The sequence below is a fragment of the Phyllobates terribilis genome, unplaced genomic scaffold, assembly GCF_046119375.1.
Source record: "Phyllobates terribilis strain yellow unplaced genomic scaffold, ASM4611937v1 Scaffold_3__8_contigs__length_932513732, whole genome shotgun sequence".
Taxonomy (NCBI): Eukaryota; Metazoa; Chordata; class Amphibia; order Anura; family Dendrobatidae; genus Phyllobates; species Phyllobates terribilis.
Genome location: NW_027362763.1, coordinates 842,652,684 through 842,676,161, shown reverse-complemented (window position 1 = coordinate 842,676,161; position 23,478 = coordinate 842,652,684). Strand labels below are relative to the sequence as shown.

The 23,478-nt window shown below is 48.1% G+C and overlaps 1 long non-coding RNA gene across 1 annotated transcript; it reads right to left on the bottom strand.

Annotated features, from left to right (window-relative positions):
- Positions 1-11,034: 11,034 nt before the first annotated feature.
- LOC141258366 (uncharacterized) lies at positions 11,035-21,852 on the bottom strand. Its single transcript, XR_012318305.1, has 3 exons — positions 21,613-21,852; positions 12,613-12,771; positions 11,035-11,753 (listed from the first exon to the last, which is right to left on the bottom strand). It is a non-coding gene; the product is annotated as an uncharacterized lncRNA (long non-coding RNA).
- Between the last annotated feature and the right edge of the window lie 1,626 nt (positions 21,853-23,478).

Genomic DNA, 23,478 nt, shown 5'->3' with positions numbered 1-23,478 from the left:
ATGGCGTCATCGCCACTCACCATCTTGGTGGCCTCCTCAAAGTTTGTCAGGATGGTACATATGTCAGACATCCAGGTCCACTCCTGAGGTCTTATGTGTGGAGTCTGACCTGAATATCGATGGCCTTGTTGCAGCTGGTACTCCACAACTGCTCTATTCTGCTCACAAATCCTTAGCAACATGTGGAGAGTAGAGTTCCAACGTGTGGGGACATCACACACCAGTCGGTGTGCCGGAAGCTGCAAACGCAGCTGCAACACAGCCAGGGCGGCGGAAGCTGTAGCCGACTTGCAAAAATGAGCTGACAGGCGGTGTACTTTCACGAGCAGATTTGGCAACTCGGGGTATGATTTAAGAAACTGCTGAACCACGAGGTTAAGCTCATGAGCCAGGCATGGTACGTGTGTGATCTCGCCTCGCCTCAGAGCCGCCACCAGGTTACGGCCATTGTTACACACGACCATGCCTGGATGTAGGTTCTGCGGTCTCAGCCACAGAACTGCCTGCTCTTTCACAGCTGTCCACAACTCACAAGCAGTGTGAGGTTTATCACCTAAGCTTATGAGTTTCAGTACAGCCTGTTGCCGCTTGGCGGAGGCAGTACTGCAGTGCTTCCAGCTTGTAACTGATGTGGTGATATCTGAGATGGAGGCTGAACATGAAGAGGAGAAGGAGGATGATGCGCAGGAGCTGTACACTGTGGGGGCAACTCTGACTGACATAGGGCCCGCAATCCTCGGTGTGGGGAGGATGTGTTCCGTCCCAAGGTCCGACTGGGTCCCGGCTTCCACTATGTTTACCCAGTGTGCCGTCAGGGAGATGTACCGTCCCTGGCCACAAGCACTTGTCCACGTGTCCGTTGTCAGGTGGACTCTCCCAGTAACTGCGTTGTTGAGGGCACGGCAGATGTTTTGGGACACATGCTTGTGTAGTGCGGGGAAGGCACACCGGGCAAAATAGTGTCGGCTGGGAACCGAGTACCGAGGGATGGCCACCGCCATAAGGTTGCGGAAGGATTCCATCTCCACCAGCCTAAAAGGCAGCATTTCCAACACAAGCAGTCGTGAAATGTGCGCATTTAGGACTGTGGCCTGTGGGGCGCTAGCTGCGAATTTCCGCTTTCGTTCAAAGGTCTGGGATATGGACAATTGAACTCTGCGGTGGGACGTGGACGTTGATGCTGTTTCTTGAGAAACTGCCATAACAAGTGAAGACTGAGAGGAGGGGGCATCTTTGCATGCAGTATGGACAGGGGATTGCCTTGCACACACAACAGGGGGTTCTATTGCACGCACAACAGCGGAAGAAGCAGTGGTGACACCCGCTGACACTGGTCGTGGACCCTGGGGTTCGCCCCACAAAGTCGGGTGCTTTGCTGCCATGAGCCTGGTGGTGGTCAGGCTGGTAGTTTTGTCACCCCTGCTGATGCTGGCATGGCAGGTGGTATAAATGGCCTTTTTGGGGCTATCAGCAGAGTCTTTAAAAAAATTCCAGACTCTGGAAGACCTACCGCTTGTACTGGCAACGTCCCTCGTGTTGGTGTTACGGGGAACGGTTGCCCGCCTTCTGTCTGCGGCCACCACACTGCTTCTTCCTGCCTGTTGGGGTACTCTGCCTCCCTCCCCCTGTGTGCTGCTGGCCTCACTCTGCATGTCCTCCTGCCACGTTGGGTCAGTTACTAGATCATCCACCACCTCCTGCTCTTCCACTGCGCACCACGATGCTCCTCCTCACTTCCTGGCAATTGTGTCTCGTCATCGTCCACCTCTTGTGACAAATTGCCAGTGTCGACTTCCTGTGGCCGTGGCTGTTCAAATATTTGGGCATCGCTACATGGGATCTCCTCTTCCACCACTTCAAGCGGAGCAGGCGAGGGGCACAAATCTGGAAATGGACCAGTGAACAGCTCTTCAGAGTGTCCAAGTGTGGTATCAGTTGCTGTCTGACGACACTCGGCATGGTGGGAGGAAGGAGCATCAGGGTGAGGAGGAGTATGCGGTCGAGACTACTAAGAGTCGACTGTGTGGAAGACAGGCCGGAGGTGGTGCTGCCCAGGTAACTGGAAGTATTATCTGCTATCCAATTAATAACCTGTTCACACTGATCAGTTCACAATACTGGTGTTGTTCTGTGCTTCCCTAGTAATTCGGTCAAGAAGTGGGAGCGAGAAGATGTGGCTGTTGGTTGTGGCACATTTTCACCTTGGCCACGGCCCCGTCCTCTGCACGCACCATCACGAGAACGTCCACTTCCACGTCCCTTGCCACGCACCTTGCCCATTGTAAAGGAAGTAAAATAGCTAACACTCGCACTATCAATGGAAAAAGGGTAATAAAAAGTAGATTAGAACCGTGGAAGAGGAAAACCACAGTTCTATTTCTCTGGCCTACACCCGACTCTTTTAAACAATCAGAACAATCAGGGAGAAACCATTACTGTTTTTCTTTACGGAAAAAATACCAAAACCTGAATAATAGAGATTTTTTACCGTGGAATGGCAAAACCACAGTTATTATTTACTGGGGTATACCATAAAATTTTAAATATATATATTTGCGGCTGAACAGTGAGCGACACACTCAAACTGTTTTTTTTTTAGATACAAACGGCCCAAAAGTGGATAATACAGAGATTTGACCCGTGGAACTGCAAAACCACACTGAGATTTGTCGGGCCTACAACAGAATATTTTCAACAGATATATTTTTGTGTCTGAACAGTCAGGAGACATTACTGTTTTTTTTTAAGGCAAAAAAATCGAAAAACAGGATAATAGAGATTGTAGCGTCGGCGTCCCTGCCTCCTGCTAGGCAGGGACGCTGTTCCCCTCACCTCTCTGCTCCGTGCCCGGCGGCTTCCTCCCGCTCTGCTTGCAGCGCCCGCTCTCCCCCGGTCACTGTGCTTAGGGCGCGCGCGCGCTCCCCCTCTCTTAAAGGGGCCGCGCGCGTCGCCCTAAGGAGTCCCCGGCCAACGGCCGGAGGATCCCTCCATATATAAGGCACCTCCTCCAAAATGGAGGTGCCCGAGCAATGTTGTTGCACTGTTCACTACTCTGCTTCAGCCCTCAGGTCCCGTTGCCTGTTACCTGCCTGTTACCTGCCTGTTACCTGCCAGTTACCTGCCAGTTACCTGCCAGTCTCCTGCCAGCTTGTTGCCTGATTCCTGCCTGTCATCCGCTTTCCTGCTTGCTAGCCTGAGGTCCGACGGTCTGCCTTCCGACACCTGTCAGTCTGTCTATGGACCAGCTTGCCCGCTCACCTGGGAGCGCTCACCTGCTACCTGCCTGTTAGCCTACCTGGAGGCTCCGCCGTCACGTGCTGTGACCACCTGCCAGTCCAGAGACTCTTGCCCACTCGCCTGGGAGTGCTCATCTGCTACCTGCCTGTTAGCCTACCTGGAGGCTCCGCCGTCACGTGCTGTGACCACCTGCCAGTCCAGAGACTCTTGCCCGCTCACCTGGGAGCGCTCATCTGCTACCTGCCTGTTAGCCTACCTAGAGGCTCCGCCGTCACGTGCCGTGACCACCTGTCAGTCCAGAGACTCTTGCCCGCTCACCTGGGAGCGCTCATCTGCTACCTGCCTGTTAGCCTACCTGGAGGCTCCGCCGTCACATGCTGTGACCACCTGCTTATCCAGAGACTCTCGCCTGCTCACCTGGGAGCACTCATCTGCCATCTGCCTGCTAGCCTACCTGGAGGCTCAGCCGTCACAGGTCGTACCTGCCCGTTTACCCAGAGACTGTCCCGGTCACTTGCTGTGACCTCCTGCCCGTTTACCCAGAGACTGTCCCGGTCACTTGCTGTGACCTCCTGCCCGTTTACCCAGAGACTGTCCCGGTCACTTGCCGTGACCTCCTGCCCGTTTACCCAGAGACTGTCCCGGTCACTTGCCGTGATCTCCTGCCCGTTTACCCAGAGACTGTCCCGGTCACTTGCCGTGACCTCCTGCCCGTTTACCCAGAGACTGTCCCGGTCACCTGCTGTGACTGCCTGCCTGTCTTCCCTGCTCGCCACCCGCTTCCTTACAAGGACCGCCCCCTTGTATAAGTTGCTCAGAGGTTCCGCCTCCCTGACCCGTTACAGTTTGCTCGGGCCATGGAACCCGGTGGCACCCAAGCTCCCTTGCTCTCGGACCTTTGTCATGAACTGTCCCAACAGAGGTCCCAACAGGAGTCCATCCTGGGTCACCTGCGGAATGTCAATACTCGCTTGGACACTTTGACTGCCCCACCAGCAACCACCGCTAGTGTCATGACTCGCAGCCCGGCTGCTCCGCTGCCCACCAATACCATAGTATCCTGCTCTGGAATCCGGCTTTCTGCACCTCCTCGCTTCGGAGGCGACTCCGCTCAAGCTCGGGGCTTCATTAACCAGTGCACCCTGCACTTTGAACACCAGTCCCACCAGTTTAATTCCGACCGGGCCAAAGTAGCCTTCATCATGTCTCATCTCACGGGAGAGGCACTGGCTTGGCTAAATCCTCTATGGGAGAGAGGAGACCCTCTGGTGTCCGACCTGCCAGCCTTTCTCACGGCTTTCCGGAAGGTCTTCGACGAACCCGGACGGAAGACCTCATCCGCCTCATCTCTGCTACGCCTCCGTCAAGGGAGTCTCACCGTGGGCCAATATGCCATACGGTTCCGTACCCTTGCTTCGGAGCTGGCCTGGGATAACGACGCCCTGGTGTCCGTCTTCTGGGAGGGTCTGTCCGGCCGTATTAAAGATGAACTCGCCGGTCGGGACATTCCTACCACTCTCGACGACTTGATTACACTTGCCACCCGGATTGACATCCGGTTCCAGGAGCGCGCTAGGGAGGTCACCCGTGAGAGGAGGATTCCACGTCTAGTCCCTACCTTCCAGAGACCCGTCACTCCCTCTGTTACTCCCCAGGCACACTCACCTGAGCCTATACAGGTCGACAAGACCAAGATGGTCAAGACCCGTCAAGACTTACGTCGTGCCGAGGGGAGCTGTTTCTACTGTGGCAGTAAGGAGCACCGGATCCGTTCCTGCCCTGAGAGGTCGGGAAACGCCTGTGTCTAGGATCGCTCAGAGAGGTCGCCCTAGACAAAAGTAAACCCCCTCCATCCCTGATGCTGTCTGTTTCTATCTTCTGCGGAGAGAACCGCTATTTTGAACTGGCTCAACTTGACTCTGGAGCTGCTGGAAATCTCATCTCTCAATCCCTGGTAGAAAAATACCACATTCCCACCAAACCTCTGGCCGTACCTTTATCTGTCGCCGCCGTGGATGGGGGTCTCTTACCACATCCCATCCAACTCATCACCGAATCTCTGACTCTACAGGTGGGAATGCTGCATTCTGAGAGCATCTCCTTTCATGTTCTGCCTGGACTCTCTCACGCACTATTGCTTGGCCTGCCTTGGCTCCAGAGACATGCACCCGTGCTTGACTGGCAGACCGGAGAGGTCCTTCGCTGGGGACAGGACTGCCATAAGACTTGTCTAGTTCCCGTTCGTCCTGCCCATCCTTCTCCTACCCCAGCCAATCTGCCCGGTCTTCCGGTTCCCTATTGGTCTTATGTGGATGTCTTCAATAAAAAAGAGGCAGAGACTATACCTCCTCATAGACCATATGACTGCCCAATCGACCTGATGCCCGGCTCTACTCCTCCCCGTGGGCGAATCTACCCTTTGTCCGCTGCTGAAACCCGGTCCATGTCTGAATATATTGAGGAGAACCTGGCCCGGGGATTTATCCGGAAATCTACCTCCCCGGCGGGAGCAGGCTTCTTCTTTGTCAAAAAGAAGGGCGGCTCACTCCGTCCATGTATAGACTATAGAGGCCTAAACCAGATTACTGTGAAGAATAAATACCCCCTTCCGCTTATTCCTGAATTATTTGACCGTCTGAGGGGGGCTAGAATCTTCACCAAACTGGATCTCCGTGGGGCGTATAACCTGGTCCGTATCCGTCAGGGGGATGAGTGGAAGACGGCATTCAATACCCGGGACGGCCACTATGAGTACCTTGTGATGCCCTTCGGTCTCTGTAACGCTCCTGCCGTCTTTCAAGAGTTGGTCAATGACATCTTCCGTGATCTTCTCTACTCCTGCGTGGTGGTGTACCTGGACGATATCTTGGTCTTCTCTCCGGATCTTCCTACTCACCGGAGGGACGTTCGTCAGGTCCTGCTCAGGCTCAGGCAGAACCACCTCTACGCTAAATATGAGAAGTGCATCATTGAGCAGACCTCTCTTCCATTTCTGGGCTACATAATCTCTCAGACAGGTCTACAAATGGATCCTGAGAAACTGTCTGCCATCCAGAAGTGGCCCCGACCAGAGGGGTTGAAGGCTATTCAGCGGTTCCTGGGCTTCGCCAACTATTACCGCCTGTTCATACCGCACTTCTCTTCCCGGACCGCCCCTATCTCTGCTCTCACCCGTAAAGGTACGAACCCCAGAGAATGGCCGCCCGAAGCAGAGGAGGCATTTCTTTCCTTAAAACAGGCCTTCCTCTCCGCCTCGGTGCTGCATCGTCCGGACGGCAACAAACAATTCTTCCTAGAAGTTGACGCCTCCTCCTCCGGAGCTGGGGCGGTACTTACCCAAAAATCTTCTTCCGGAAGAAAGGTAACCTGCGGCTTTTTCTCCAAACTTTTCTCCTCTTCTGAGCGCAATTATTCTATAGGAGACCGAGAATTGTTGGCCATTAAGATGGCACTGGAGGAGTGGCGTTACCTGCTCGAGGGGGCTCTCCACCCGGTAATAATTTACACTGACCACAAGAACTTGGCATATCTCCAGAGCGCCCAGAGACTTAACCCGCGCCAAGCCTGGTGGTCTTTGTTTTTTGCCCGCTTTGATTTCATTCTTCATTTTCGTCCGGCTGACAAAAACATCAAAGCTGACGCCCTGTCCCGATCCTTTCTGGTGTCTGATCTTGAGGAGGAGCCTAAACACATCATCGATCCCGCCAGAGTAATGCAGGTAGCCCCCGTGGGCCTAAATCGTCTCCCTCCCGGTAAGACGTTCGTAACGGAGTCCGATCGGGAATAGATTCTACACTGGGGTCACTCGTCTAAGCTAGCTGGGCACGCCGGTCAGAAAAAGACCGTCCAGCTTATTACCTGGCACTACTGGTGGCCTACCCTGCACAAGGATGTAATTGACTTTGTTTCTGCCTGTGTGTCCTGCGCCCGCAACAAAGTTCCGAGACACCTGCCTGCCGGCCGCCTCCTTCCTCTGCCTGTGCCTGCTGCCCTGTGGCAACATATAGCTATGGACTTCATAACAGATCTCCCCGTCTCTGCCGGTTGTACGGTCATTTGGGTGGTCGCTGACCGCTTTTCCAAAATGGCTCATTTTATTCCCCTGCCAGGCCTCCCGTCTGCTCCCGAGCTAGCTAAAGACTTTATCCGCCACATCTTCCGTCTCCATGGTCTGCCTCTCCACATCGTGTCGGATCGTGGGGTTCAGTTCACCTCACGCTTCTGGAGAGCCACATGTAAACTGCTCGACGTCACCCTGGACTTCTCCTCCACTTACCACCCACAGTCCAATGGTCAAGTGGAGCGGATCAATCAGAATTTGACCAGTTACCTCCGGCACCTCGTTAATGCCCACCATTCAGACTGGGTGGATCTCCTACCATGGGCCGAGTTCTCTTACAACAATCACGAGAGCGAATCTTCTTCTAAATCCTCGTTTTTTGTAGTCTTCGGTTAGCATCCTCGGATCCCTTTTCCTGTCTCCACCTCTGTGGACAACCCGGCCGCGGAATCTCTCGTTAGCAAATTTTCCTCCATTTGGGAGAGTACCCGATCCGCACTCCTTCAGTCGTCCGAGGGGATGAAGAGACACGCCGACAAAAAACGCCTGGATTCCCCACAATTTCGTCCCGGAGATAAAGTCTGGCTCTCATCCAAATATGTCCGGCTCAAGATTCCTTCCTATAAGTTAGGGCCTCGGTTCATCGGCCCACTGGAGGTTATCAAACAGATCAACCCGGTGGCCTATAAACTGAAACTCCCGGCCAACTTACGGATCCCTAACTCCTTCCATGTATCTCTTCTCAAACCCGTGGTACTTAACTCCTTTTCCAAGTCTACAGGTACGCCTCCTGCTCCGGTTTCTGCTGAAGACGAGTTTGAGGTAGAGAACATTCTGGCCACCAAAAGGGTAAGAGGAAAGACCTTTTTTCTAGTGGATTGGAAGGGGTTTGGTCCTGAGGAGAGAACATGGGAGCCCCGGGAGAACATCCATGCCCCTCTCATCCTTGCTAAATTTCTGTCTGGCCTAAAAAAGGGGGGGCCTAAAGGGGGGGGGTACTGTAGCGTCGGCGTCCCTGCCTCCTGCTAGGCAGGGACGCTGTTCCCCTCACCTCTCTGCTCCGTGCCCGGCGGATTCCTCCCGCTCTGCTTGCAGCGCCCGCTCTCCCCCGGCCACTGTGCTTAGGGCGCGCACGCGCGCACTCCCCCTCTCTTAAAGGGGCCGCGCGCGTCGCCCTAAGGAGTCCCCGGCCAATGGCTGGAGGATCCCTCCATATATAAGGCACCTCCTCCAAAATGGAGGTGCCCGAGCAATGTTGTTGCACTGTTCACTACTCTGCTTCAGCCCTCAGGTCCCGTTGCCTGCTACCTGCCTGTTACCTGCCTGTTACCTGCCAGTTACCTGCCAGTCTCCTGCCAGCTTGCTGCCTGATTCCTGCCTGTCATCCGCTTTCCTGCTTGCTAGCCTGAGGTCCGACGGTCTGCCTTCCGACACCTGTCAGTCTGTCTATGGACCAGCTTGCCCGCTCACCTGGGAGCGCTCACCTGCTACCTGCCTGTTAGCCTACCTGGAGGCTCCGCCGTCACGTGCTGTGACCACCTGCCAGTCCAGAGACTCTTGCCCGCTCGCCTGGGAGTGCTCATCTGCTACCTGCCTGTTAGCCTACCTGGAGGCTCCGCCGTCACGTGCTGTGACCACCTGCCAGTCCAGAGACTCTTGCCCGCTCACCTGGGAGCGCTCATCTGCTACCTGCCTGTTAGCCTACCTGGAGGCTCCGCCGTCACATGCTGTGACCACCTGCTTATCCAGAGACTCTCGCCTGCTCACCTGGGAGCACTCATCTGCCATCTGCCTGCTAGCCTACCTGGAGGCTCAGCCGTCACAGGTCGTACCTGCCCGTTTACCCAGAGACTGTCCCGGTCACTTGCTGTGACCTCCTGCCCGTTTACCCAGAGACTGTCCCGGTCACTTGCTGTGACCTCCTGCCCGTTTACCCAGAGACTGTCCCGGTCACTTGCCGTGACCTCCTGCCCGTTTACCCAGAGACTGTCCCGGTCACCTGCTGTGACTGCCTGCCTGTCTTCCCTGGTCGCCACCCGCTTCCTTACAAGGACCGCCCCCTTGTATAAGTTGCTCAGAGGTTCCGCCTCCCTGACCCGTTACAGAGATTTTTTACCGTGGAACAGCAAAAACACAGTTTTAATTTACTGGTGTATACCAGACTTTTTTAAAAATATAGATTTGCGGCTGAACAGTGAGTGACACACTCAAACTGTTTTTTTTTAGATACAAAAGGCCCAAAACTGGATACTACAGAGATTTGACCCGTGGAACTGCAAAACGACACTTGGATTTGTCGGGCCTACAGCAGACTATTATATACTAGACTTTTTTAAAAATATAGATTTGCGGCTGAACAGTGAGAGAAACACTCAAACATACAAAAGGCCCAAAACTGGATAATACAGAGATTTGATCCGTGGAACTGCAAAACCACACTTCTGTTTCTGTGGCCTATACCAGACTCTTTTCAACAGATATATTTGTGTCTGAAAAATCAGAGACACGCTTTTTTTGGGGCGGGAGGGGGGGACACCAATAGGTTAATAAGACGGGTATTTGTACAGTGTGAAGGAGGAAAAAAAAGAGGATTTAGATGAAAAGAAAGGATTTTTACTGGCCCCCGAGACCTGGAGCTAAGTCCAGCAATTTCAGAAACAGGAGCACACAGGACTGTAATGCAGCGTTTGCTGGTATAACCACTGCATCTCCTATACAGTCTGCCTGCCTGCCTGATATCTGGGATGGATATTAGTCCTGAGAAGGACTTTTTGTTTGATCTGGCAGCCTTTACAGACCCTACACTAACTGTTTCGCAGCAAAAATCTCTCCCTAGCTCAGCCGTGCTGTCCCTACACTGTCTAATCCGGAGCGACTGTGTCCAAGATGGCGGCGCCCGGTTTTAAATACTCGAGGTGATGCTATGCGGCCAGCCAATCACTGTAATGCCCACAAACAACATGGCTGCGGCATTACAGTGACTGGCTGGCAATCCCTGCATGTTCATTGGCTCTGTAAAGAGCGCCAAACATGCAGGGCGGAGACCCGAGCTCCCGCCCAAGTAACCCGGAAATGCTCGGTGCTCGCCGAACATCCCGAGTAGCGTGATGCTCGGGCGAGTACCGAGCAGGGTCGAGCATGCTCGCTCAACACTAGTGCCTACCACTGCCCTGGCAGAACTGAAAGGTACTTGCTAAAAAAGAGGGTGCTGCCGCTCATGATGCTTGTTCTTAAAAATATCCCTTGGTCTGTGATACTGTAAGAAGATGGACATGCTGTCCACGTTCCCTCTTGAAGAAACAAGTATAGTGTTGTGAATGTATAATGTAATTTGTGCTATGCGTTAATGGAGTTGATAATGTGTGTTGTTTGACAGTAGGGAACACAAGAGTTAATAGTTGGGATTAGCCCAGAGTGGAAGAGGTCAGGATGAAGGTAGAGTGACTATTTCCTGTCAGAGTCAGACAAGGCCCGGAGTATATAGAGAAAGGCCCTAAGGTCCAATGTGAGCATTCTGGGGTGTCCCAAAAGTGATAGGAGACCGAAGGAAAGAGCTAGGGCGATTTGGAGCAGTAAAGAGGAAAAGTGACTGAGAGACAGTGTTAAGGGAGGGCAATAACCCTTCACGGTTGACCAAGTGAGTGTCAAATTATTATGTTGATTGCGCAATCCACAGAAAACCAAACGGAGGCAATGCGTGCTCTGTATGGGAGGATTCAAAGAATCTCTGATCCCGTTTATTTTGCTTAGCATTTTATATTGTATTTTAATAGCCAATCAACTCTGCAGCCATACTACAGTACTATAGGCTAACCAATGTTAGTACAATTATTACGGAAACACATATATGGTCATATTATCATTGTTAGTTCGCAGTACTATGGAAATTTTACAAGGTCAATCCTGGCCTAAACTAGTTAGATAACAGGAGCGGAGTGTCTGACAAAATACAAAATGTCCTTGTGAGAAAAAGTTTGTGGGAAAGATCCATGGGAAGAGAAAGAAAGAAGTATGTTTTGCAAGGAGTGATAATAACATGATTTTAAAGCAAGCAGACAAAATGGAGTTGCTCTAGCATGAGTATTAATATGTCCTTTACACTTGGATAGCATAAATATTAATATGTCGTTTACATTCCCCCCCTAAAAATTATGTTATTATCAACAATAGAGGTGCTTTCCCAGGGTCATGTTTTGAGCCTGAGGGACATTGGTCTTCACCCAATTAGTGCCCTTGTTACCAATTGAGGCTGTCGTGGCATGTCCACCCCCCCTTGTTTGTTGATATAATCATAAAGCTCTGATCTTCAGACGTGAGGTTGGTTGGGGCATGCGGGTAAAGGTCATCATTCCCTTGTCGTCCAGGTCCTCAATGCTGGTTACATCTGGGAGGTCCGTGTATAGTAGCACTGGATGTTTGTTAACAGCGTCCTCCTTGCTCTCTGATGACTGGCAGGCTTTCCTCATGCAAAATGGGATACAATAAAAGACTAGTTTTAGAAAAACATATATTACCAAGATGCAAGCAACAATATGCAACATTCCTTGCAATATTCCAGCAATCCATCCACCAATCCCTTTAAACCAATTAGCAGGATTTAAAAAGGAGAACGTATCAGACCACCAACTGTCTTTGGTCAATTAATTATGTTTGTTATATTATTCCCTGAGTTTCCTAATGTCTTCTATTTTAGTCTTTAACCGTATGGTAGAGTCGGGGTCAATATAGTGACAACAGGCTGGGCCTATAACCTGACACATCCCTCCTTGAGCCGCTGTCAAATAGTCCAGCACTAAAGTATTTTGATTGGCCACTATGGTAAGCTGATTCTGCACCGCAACAGTAGTATTAATTACTTCCAAAATATTCCAAATCTGGTCATCTAAGTAATCAGTGACCTCCACTAATTTATCCCACATTTGTGTTACCATAGGGTAGAGGAAGACAGTACTGGCTATCTTATTGGGTATACTCATTTATACTAAATGAGGTCTTCCTGATGGGCGTGGGGTGTTGTATTTGGCATGTTTATAAATGGTATGAAGAGGGATGGCTCTCATATCTACTTTACTATGGGGAATAAGATAAGTGGCTGGAGTTAGCCGGGCCAACGTACAAGTCCCCCCTACTCCAACTGGAAGCCATTTATATGCATTATTCCCACAGACCCAATATGGGGCTGATGGTAGGTTCCATAAAACAGAGTGCTGTAATACTAATTTATGTACCAAATCGATAAAAACGGTGTTAATGTACTTGTTATTAAAAGGGTCAGTACTCTCTTGTAGGCTATTCCAGGTATTGACTAGTCCTACCATACATGTTATCATAAAACATCTCAGCTGTTGGGGTTGCCAGGAGCACTTGGCATGGTCCGTCATACAATGGTTCTAGTCCGTGTTTCCGAACATGCTTCTTCACATACGCATAATCTCCAGGCTTGAGGGTATGACAACCTTCTGCATCAGCTGGATCTGGAATAGAAGATTATACTAATGCATGGGTGTTAGTTAGTGCTTTGGCAAGCTGAATCACATATTACACAACATGATCTGTTTCTTCTGATAATTGTTGTGGGGTAAATCTAGCTATGGCTGGTTGTGACCAAAATAGTATCTCATAGTGTGACAGTTTGTGTTTCCCTATGGGGGTGGTGCGTATGTGATATAGTGCAATGGGAAGGAGCTCAGGCCACTGGGCCGTAGTCTCCTGCATCATTTTGGTCAACTGCTTTTTCAGTGTGCCATTCAATCTCTCCACCTTGCCACTTGACTGTGGATGGTAAAGAGTATGTAACGACACTGTTGATCTGATCATTGTATTTCTTGATACACGCATGAGGAAAAGGCTGGTCCTTGATCACTTTCGATAAGTTCTGGGACTCCATACCGGCAAACAACTTCAGAGACCAGCTTCTTGGCGGGGGTCTTGGCAGTCATGTTTGGAACGGCGAACGCTTCTGGCTAACTGGAAAACATATCCACTACCACTAAGCAGTATTCATATTGTCCTTCTTTAGGGAGAGTGATGTGATCAACTTGCAATCGTTGGAAAGGATACTCTGGTTTGGCAAGGTGTTTTGTCGGTACATTCTGTAATCTACCTGGGTTGCAGGTTTGGCATATTGTGCAACCTTTGTTCTGTGCACTCAACACGGTGGAAAGTCCTGGAGCCCAATAGAGTTTTTGTACCAGTAGCAAAGCTTGATTCTTCCCTCGATGTACCAGTCCATGTGCCCAGGCCGCAATGACTGGATATAGAAGTCGAGGCAAACAATACAGTTGTTCCTTCTCCCATAGCCCATCTATCAACTTAGCACCCGCCTCCTTCCACGACTGGCATTCTTCTTTAGAGACTTTTTGCTGTGTGGAGCGTAGCTTTGTGATTGGAGGGACCGGTTGATGCTCTTCTGCAGGTTGATCATGGGTTGGCACGGAATTTAGCTGTTTGGCCTGTTGCCACGTAACAGCCATGGACATGGATGTTGGAAGAAGAGCTGCTCGCTTAGCATGGAGATCAGCAAGTGCATTACCTCTTGCTTCAGGGGCGTCTGGTCGGGTATGAGCTTTTACCTTTACAACAGCCAACTGTCTTGGTAGTTGCACCGCTTCCATCAATTGTGTGACGCTTTCTGCATTTTTCACAGGAGAACCTGCAGTCAGAGCTTTGAGCTCTGCTTCCTGTGCTGACATACTGGGAGGTAAGACTGCAGCCTCTACCAATGTATCTTCAGTTGTGACAGCATATCCAGTATGAAACCTGCCAGAGGTGTCAGCATATCTGGATCCATCCGTATATAATGTAAGTTCTGGGTCATCCAAGGGTACTTCCCCCACTAGAACAAGTGGAGTTGACTCCGCAGTAATTTGTTCCGAACAATCATGCGGTGGAGCCTCTTTCCCCACTCCTTCACGTGCTGGTAGCAGGGTGGCTGGGTTGATGGTGGTGCACCGGTGTAATTTCACATTTTATGGCAAAATCAATGAACACTGCAGCCGCAGGTGTCTCTGTGTAGACAGATGTTTAGGTTGCTGTGTGGCGTGAACCGCTCGTAGACAGCTGGGGGAGGCCCTGGCAATCGGGTCCAGATGCGCTGAGTAATAACCGACTGGGCGCTGCTTTGTACAGTGTCTCTGCGTGAGTACTCCGGCTGCATGCCCTCCCATCTCAGAGACATACAAATGGAAAGGTTGAGCATAGTCCGGATTTCCAAGGGCAGGGGCTGTCATTATCCTTGACTTTAGTTGCTCAAAGGCTTGGTGCAACAGTTCTTGGTGGTCCTTGTTGTTTACATCAGCCAGAGTGTCTTCTTTTAATGCGTCATATCGGGGCTGCATCAGACGTGAGGCGTCTGGGATCCATTGTCTGCAATATTTACATAGTCCGAGGAACTGTTGCAGCTCTATGGGATCTTTTGGGAATGGTAGCAGGTAGATGGCCGTCTTCCTTTCTTCTGTGAGATGTCTGGCACCCTGAGTAAGGCAGTGGCCTAAGAAGACCACTTGACCAAGGCAAAACTGAAGCTTCGAGGCTGAGACTCGACAATTCAGTTTTGCTAGATGCTTGAGGAGGCTAACACTGGCCCTGATGGACATTTGCTCCGTGGGGGCACACAAAAGAAGATCATCCACGTATTGTAAAAGTACTACCTCAGGGTTGTCCAGCTGCCACGGCAGCAGACAGCTAGACATGTTCTTTGCAAACTGATTAGGGCTATTCTGCGAACTCTGCGGCATCACCGCACCGTCCAAGTCATTTGCCTGCCCTGATATGTAAATGCAAACAGAAACTGACAGTCTTTGTGTAGTGGAATGCTGATAAAAAAAACAAAAACGTTTGCTAAATCAATTACTGTAAACCAGACAACGTGTATGTGCATCTATTAGAAACTTAAGGATATATGACCATCTAGAAAATTAGTTTACATCACCATATTTTAGCCCTAATGTCAAAGTGGACATAAATATGTGCTGTTGAGGGTAGTGGATTGATTAGCCAACTTATCCTGAGCCCATATTTTAAGGGCTTGACAGAAGTCAACCCCACTCTCATATGTATTGGCGTCTAATGCTCTGTCACACACTGATCATGATGATCTGCCTCATACACATTCCGGGTGTAGTGTGTATTGCTGCCTGTATTCCGGGTGTGCCAAGATGGCCGCCACCAGAAGGAAGCATACTACAGGAAGGGTGCACCAAGATGGCCACCACCAAAGGGACATCTGGTCAGAGGCCGGAGGTGATGCAATGGGTGTAGCAACATGGCCGCTGCAGGAAGGGTTGGAACTTTGGGCGGACATAGGTATAACAGATGAGGATGGGGCACTAGGAGTGGCTGCTTGGGTAGTAGCGAGGGGTGGCCCTTCTGGACCCTGGACGGGGTGGGTGACATGCAACACAATAATCTGCTGACAATGGATTCTGCTGGCCACAATTAGAACATTCCCAACAATTCATTACGCCGCCATTATCGGAGAGCAGTATCTTTGTAATACACATAACATAGCGTCTTTCCCTTATTGTCGGTATTTTCTTCCTCCATTCACTCTTTTTTTTTTCTGCTCTGTATCAAGCCAAGACCGTTTTGCTATGCTAGCAGCTGTAACTGGGCGCTTATCTGGCAACGCGCATATTTCAGTTAACCATTTAAGTTCCTCCACATATCCACATACTTTTTCCTTCTGTCAACAAACTGAGCGCAATCTTTTCTCACATTCATTCACTTTTCAACATTTCAACATTCCATTATCTTCCTTGCTGCATTTAACATCTTGTACTGTAATCTTACACAATGACATTACTCTTTTGGTTTTCTCTACATGTATAACAAACTGACATGATAGCTGTCCGGCTCTTGTAGCCATCACCTCTCCTTCTCTTAACGGACCATGGTCACGGATGTAATCATTAGATGCAGCTTGTATTGTAGGTCCCCTAATACGACATATCTCTGCAGCTAGCCCCCACCCATGCTGCAGTTTTGCATTTGCTGCGTTTACAATGATCCCAATCTGCTGTTGTGGTATACTCCCCATGCCTATTCTCAGTATAGTGGAGAATTCCGAAGGACCATTCAGTAAAACAAATGCCACCTCCTGATACTCGTGTCCATGTTCTATTTCCCCAGTTTGGGAGAGGGTGAATAGGGAAGAGTTCAGTGGACCCTGGGTCTCTCTGAATGGAGTATGGACCATGGCAGGAGCAGGTGGGGGTAGTGATTTATAATATCCGCCGTCAGCGTTAAGTAATGGGCAGGTTGGTGCTACAACACTGGGTTTGCGTGCTCCACAATTATAGCATGTCTTGCGCCATTCTGGATTAGTGACCCAACACACATTACAGAGCCAACCATCTGGGTTATATGATGGTGGCTGGCTCTCAGTTGGAAGTGCAGGGTATTTAATCTCATAAGGTATAAATTGCTCAATTTCCGGATTCAGAGGCTGGGGTACTGCTACATTTGTGGGGGTAGGGGATGCTTCTTTAGGGGCTTTAGATTCGGGTTGTGGACACATAATTTGGGAAGGGGGACCTACTTCCTCCTGTACTTTTTCCCCATCTGCTTCATTTTGTAGCACAAAACAACCAGTTTTTGTCACAGTGTTAGATAATTTGCATTTCTTGACATAAAAGTAAATGAAATAACCAGGCTTCATCTCCTCCTCTATTTCAACATATCCTTCATCACAAATCTCATGTGTCACTTTCCTAAAGTTTTCAGCATCTTCCAACAGTCCACAATCAACTAATTTTCCTCTATTGTGGCGAATTCCTTCATCCCACAATGCAGGGTTAAGTCTGCCCTGCACGGGAAAGTTTAACACCTTAAACACTTTCAGTGCATTCTTAAATGATCTGTTCCCCTCTCCACTGATCATGATATTCATCACATCCTCTCCCTCCTGTCTCTCTCTCTTCCCTCCTGTCTCTCTTTCTCTCTCTCTCACCTCCTCCAGGGGAGACAAATTCTTTCTACTCCACGGAAACATTGATTAATCACTACAACTGACAAAAAGATCCTTAATTTGTGCACAGCATGAGTCCGGACCTCAGCTGCTGTTTCACTGACTTTATTTCACCCTTTCCCGTCGGGGAGTCTCGAACGGCCAGATGAAAGGAGGAGAACTCTCATCCGCACACTAGATATATGTATATCTGTGTGTGTGTCCTACCCAATCTTCGATCACCCGCCCCGAACGGGTTTACCCTGAAACAGTTTAGGTGAAAGGAGGAGAGCTCTTGCCTGCAGCTCTCCGGACACTAGATATGGTTATATCTGGGTGCGTGTCCTACCCAATCTTCGATCACCTGCCGAGACTGAACTTAACAGTGTTCAGTCTCCTAAGGATTTTTGTCAGAAGTTGAGAAAGATTCACACAATATTCACTTGTCAATCCGAGGTGATACTGTTTTAAAAGTAAATAATATCAGACCACTAATGGGACTACACCCCTTATAGTCTCACCTTTGACTATATCCAATCAAGACGTCCGGAGATACTGCAAACAACCACACATCACGTGGAAACCACGCCAAATGGTCAGTGTCACTAGTAAAGAACTTGTGCACTTACCGTGGCTTTTTGTGGGGGATGATCAGTCCCAATTCCAGTGGGGGAGGCTGAAGGCAAGTCTCTCTTTGTGGACGTCCAGAGGTGGAGGGGCGTCCCTGGTTAGGGATCCGAGTCACGGCACCAGCTGTTAAGGGAGGGCAATAACCCTTCACGGTTGACCAAGTGAGTGTCAAATTATTATGTTGATTGCGCAATCCACAGAAAACCAAACGGAGGCAATGCGTGCTCTCTATGGGAGGATTCAAAGAATCTCTGATCCCGTTTATTTTGCTTAGCATTTTATATTGTTTTGAGTATTTTAATAGCCAATCAACTCTGCAGCAATACTACAGTACTATAGGCTAACCAATGTTAGTACAATTATTACAGAAACACATATATGGTCATATTATCATTGTTAGTTCGAAGCACTATGGAAATTTTACAAGATCAATCCTGGCCTAAACTAGTTAGATAACAGGAGCGGATTGTCTGACAAAATACAAAATGTTCTGGTGAGAAAAAGTTTGTGGGAAAGATCCATGGGAAGAGAAAGAAAGAAGTATGTTATGCAAGGAGTGATAATAACATGATTTTAAAGCAAGCAGACAAAATGGAGTTGCTCTAGCATGAGTATCAATATGTCTTTGCACTTGGATAGCATGAATATTAATATGTCCTTTACAACAGTATTTCTCCAGAAATTAGTTTTGGAAGGGGACGCCTAGCAATAATGCCGAGAGTTTAAAACTCCTGACGGTAACGGCCCTAGACAGGACTGAGTACACACCTCAGCTGCGCAGAACCTCATAATACACCTCAGCTGCTGCAGAACCTCACAATACATCTTAGGCCTCCTTCACATGTACGCCTTAAAGGGTGGCCCAGTCCATTTTTACCATCTGTGTGTACGTGTGTGCCGTCCGTGTGACATATACAGGAATAAAATGCATTCAAGAAATTACAGATTTTTATGTGTTAAAGGGAACCTGTCACCAGAAAAAACACTATTAACTCTTGCAGATATGGGGTTAATCTGCAGGTTAACAGTTATTAACCTGCCCAGCACCTGCACGTAGCTGAAAGCGGCGGGGAGAAAATGAACTTTATTCCCCCCCGGCAGTGTTCTAGTTTCAGCCACAGGGGCGGCACCAGCACTGGTTCAGTCACCACTCTGTGTATACAGAACAGCGGCTGTATCCGTGACCCGTGTTGACTGACACTCGCTTTTCATTTCGCCCGGCTGTCCGTCAGGACTGGGGACGGAGTTACAGCCGTCGTTCTGTATTCTCAGAGTAGTGACTGAACCAGTTCCGCCCGTGTGACTGAAACCAGAATGCTGAGAGAGGAATAAAGTTAATTTTCTCCTCACAGCGTTCAGCTGCATGCAGGCGCCGGGCAGGGCAGCATAATAATACTGTTAACCTGCTGATTAACCCCATATCTGCAGGTTAATATCTTTTCTGGTGATAGGTTCCCTTTAAAAATGTGCAAAGATAATGATACATAGAGAGATAGATAGATGGATAGATAGATAGATAGATAGATAGATAGATAGATAGATAGATAGATAGATAGATAATAGATATCTGGCAGCTATATAACTTCAAAACCAAACAAGATATTATAAATTGAAAACCTACAAGCTGGCCATAAGATATATATATATATATATATATATATATATATATATATATATATATATGGTAAATGATCCCTAGAAAACTAGAAAAACTGATGAAAAGCCTTTTTTGGGGACAGGAGATATTGTATGGGAGGGAATAATCCCCATTGTAGTCTATGTCTCAATCCACGTGTTAGTAGACCCCAAAAGGACAAAAAAGGGATTTTATTCAAAAAGTATCAATTTTATTAGAAAATGTAAAAATTACATCACAATTCACAATATAAGAGAAGGGAAGAAAAAGAGATAGTAGGTCAACTATAGGGGCAGGTTTAAAAGAATCAAATCCTGCCAGGAGACTAACATCCCTAACTCAGCATGGAAAGTAAACCAGGTACACAAACTGGCTGCTATTTAAAGGATAATGGAATAAAGATAAGTAATGGAATAAGGATAGATAAGGATCATGCCAGTCTATGTCCACACTAATAATAGCAATAAAGTATAAAGCATAGTATGCAAGATAATAGTATTGATATGTGGACATATGACAGCATGCATCAGATCATTTAGCAGCAGCACATGAGCAATAGCACCAAACAGACAGTATTAGACAAGTAACATTAGAATGTACAACAGTAATACATAAACATTAATGGATCGATAGCGCTACTAAGATGGTATTATTGTCTAGTCTAGAGCAACGGCTCTATGAGAGATCAATTGCCTTGTGCCATATGAAAAATGATAAAGCAGCGTGTCCTGGAGATCTGGGGGGGATGTGGAACAGCCTCGACGCGCGTTTCGCCCTGGGAGTGGCTTCGTCAGGAGGTGTGGCTGTCGTGAAGTGAGGGGACATCCTTTATATGAGAGCTGGTCAACCAGAGTCGCTTGCGTCATAGAAGCCCCGCCCCCAGTGATGACACGGCTGGGCACGCACGCTGTACACAGCTGATGAGAGGGAATCCTCTCTGTTGCTGCGGCGACGCGTCCTGCCTTGAACATCACTGGGGTGGAAGTTCATGTCAGAGCGGTGAGTAATCATGAGAGGGGGTGTGCGCAAAGATAAACTGTACGGATCCAAGCTATTATGCATGGTGCAGCGCTGCATGGGCACACGGAGTGGCCACCTCACTGTGCCATGAAGTGCTGCAGATACAAAGGCAGGGAAACATAAAAAGATATTATAAAATTGGCATGTGGAGCTAATTATCCAGTTTTGTATTAATCAAATAAATAAATAGAAAAAATGGCGTAGGGCCCCCCTATTTTTGATAACCAGCCAAGGTAAAGCAGACAGCTGTGAGCTGATATTATCAGGCTGGAAAGGTCTCTGGTTATTGGGCCCTTCCCAGCTTAAAAATACCAGCCCGCAGCAGCCCCAGAAGTCGCGCATCACAAGAGATGATCCAATTTTCGCACTTTACCCGGCTCTTCTCGATTGCCCTGGTGCTCAAGCAATTGGGTAATATTTGTGGGGTTGATGTCAGCTGTGTATTGTCAGCTAGCATCAAACCCTGGAGCTAGTAATGGAGAAGCGTCTATTAGACACCCCCATTACTAGCACAGAAATAAAAAGGAAAAACCCCCACAAAAATATTGAAATAAACACTTACCCACACTTTCCCTCGTTTACCACTTTATTTAAAAAAAATAAAAAAAACCCATGCAGGTCTGACATAGTCCACCAAATCTGAAGTAGTCCAGCGAATCCGACAAAAAGTCTATGGAGCCTCGTTCTGACGCTCCACAGATTTTGCCAGCAGTCACTTCAGGGTCAGGCTGCGCTGAGCGTGACTAGGCAACTCTACACTAGATAGATCATAAATGGATGGATGGAGAAATAGAAAGATCATAGATGGATAAATAGATAGATCATAGATAGGTAAATAGATAGATGATAGATAATAGGATAGATATATGCATAGATAATAGATAGATAATAGATGACAGCTAATAGGATAGATAGATGATAGACAATAGATATATAGATACAGTAATAGATAGATACATAATTAATGGATAGGTAATAGATAGATAGAGATGAAGATAGATAGTAGGATAGATAAATAGATGACAGATAGATAATAGGATGGATAAATAGATAGATAATAGACAGACAGCACATTATACTCACCTATGAAGAAGCCTTTTGCTTCCTGGATTTTCAGGAGAGCACTGGGTGTTCAGCAACTAGTCACATGAGACTGTGATGTGACCCAAAGGTCCTGGCAGGCACTTCAGACTTTCTTGAGACTGGACAGTGGTTACTCTTTCTCCACCATTCAATTCAGGCAGTCTGTCTCTGGTAACAGCTGATTGGACAGGTTTCTCCAATTAGCTGAGTCATTCCCCTGCTGCACAGGAGGATGGAGCATGAGGAGGGGAGGGTCTGGCAGAGACTGGGGATGGTGTCTGTTGTGACATCACCAACTAGTCTCTGCCAGACAGGAAAACTTTAGTCGGGGAGTGAGCAGATCCTCCAGAATCAGGAGAGAGCTGCTCACATCACATGACTAGGTGTGCTATCTAGGACACCATGCAGAATGCTGACTGGGATTATATGACAAACTGTCATCATTCTACAGTCTAGATACACACACAAATTATACAGAAAGTCCGGACAACAACCTTTAAATCCTTTCAAAAACCTTGGCTCCTGAAAAAAAAACATTTTTGTAGATCAGTGGTGTGAAAAAGTGTTTGCTCCCTTCCTGATTTCTTATTCTTTTGCATGTTTGTCACACTTAAATGTTTCAGTTCACAAAACAAATTTAAATATTAGACAAAGATAACACAAAAAGCAGTTTTTAAATGAAGGTCTTTATTATTAAGGGAAAAAGAAATCCAAACCTACAGGGCCCTGTTTGAAAAACTGATTGCTCCCTAAACCTAATAACTGGTTGGGCCACCCTTAGCAGTAACAACTGCAGCCAAGAGTTTGCAATAACTGGCAATGAGTTTTTACAACGATCTGGAGGAATTTTGGCCCACTAATCTTTGCAAAATTGATTTAATTCAACCACATTGGAGGGTTTCTGAGCATGAACCACCTTTTTAAGGTCAAGCCACAGCATCTCAATCGGATTAAGGTCAGGACTTTGATTAGGCCACTCCAAAGTCTTAATTTATTTTTTCTTAAGCCATTCAGAGGTGGACTTGCTGGTGTGTTTTGGATCATTGTCCTGCTGCATAACCCTAGTGCGCTTCAGCTTGAGGTCACAGTCAGATGGCCGGACATTCTCCTTCAAGATTTTTTGGTAGACAGCAGAATTCATGGTTCCATTTACCACAGCAAGTCTTCCAGGTCCTTAAGCAACAACACTACCACCACCATATTTTACTGTTGGTATGATGTTCATTTTATGAAATGCTGTGATACTCCTACACCAGATGTAATAGGACATACACCTTCCAAAAAGTTCTACTTTTGTCCCATCAGTCCACAGAGTATTCTCCTAAAAGTCTTGGCGATCATCAAGATGTTTTCTGGCAAAACTGAGACGAACATTTATGTTCTTTTCGCTCAGCAGTGGTTTTCGTCTAGGAACTCTGCCATGCATGGCATTTTTGCCCAGTCTCTTTCCTATGGTGGAGTCATGAACACTTTACTGATCTTAAATGAGGTAAGTGAGGCCTGCAGTTCTTTGGATGTTGTTGTGGGGTGTTTTGCGACCTCTTGGATGAGTCGTCGCTGCGCTCTTGGTGTAATTTTGGTCGGCTGGCCACTCCTGGGAAGGTTCACCACTGTTCCATGTTTTTGTAATTTGTGGATAATGGCTCTCACTGTAGTTCGCTGGAGTCCCAAAGCTTTATGTATGGTTTTATTACCTTTTCTAGACTAATAGATCTCCATTACTTTGTTTCTAATTTTTTCCTGAATTTCTTTGGATCGCAGCATGATGTCTAGCTATTGAGGATCTTTTTGTCTGCTTCACTTTGTCAGGCAGGTCCCATTTAAGTGATTTCTTGATTGAGAACAGGTATGGAAGTAATCAGGCCT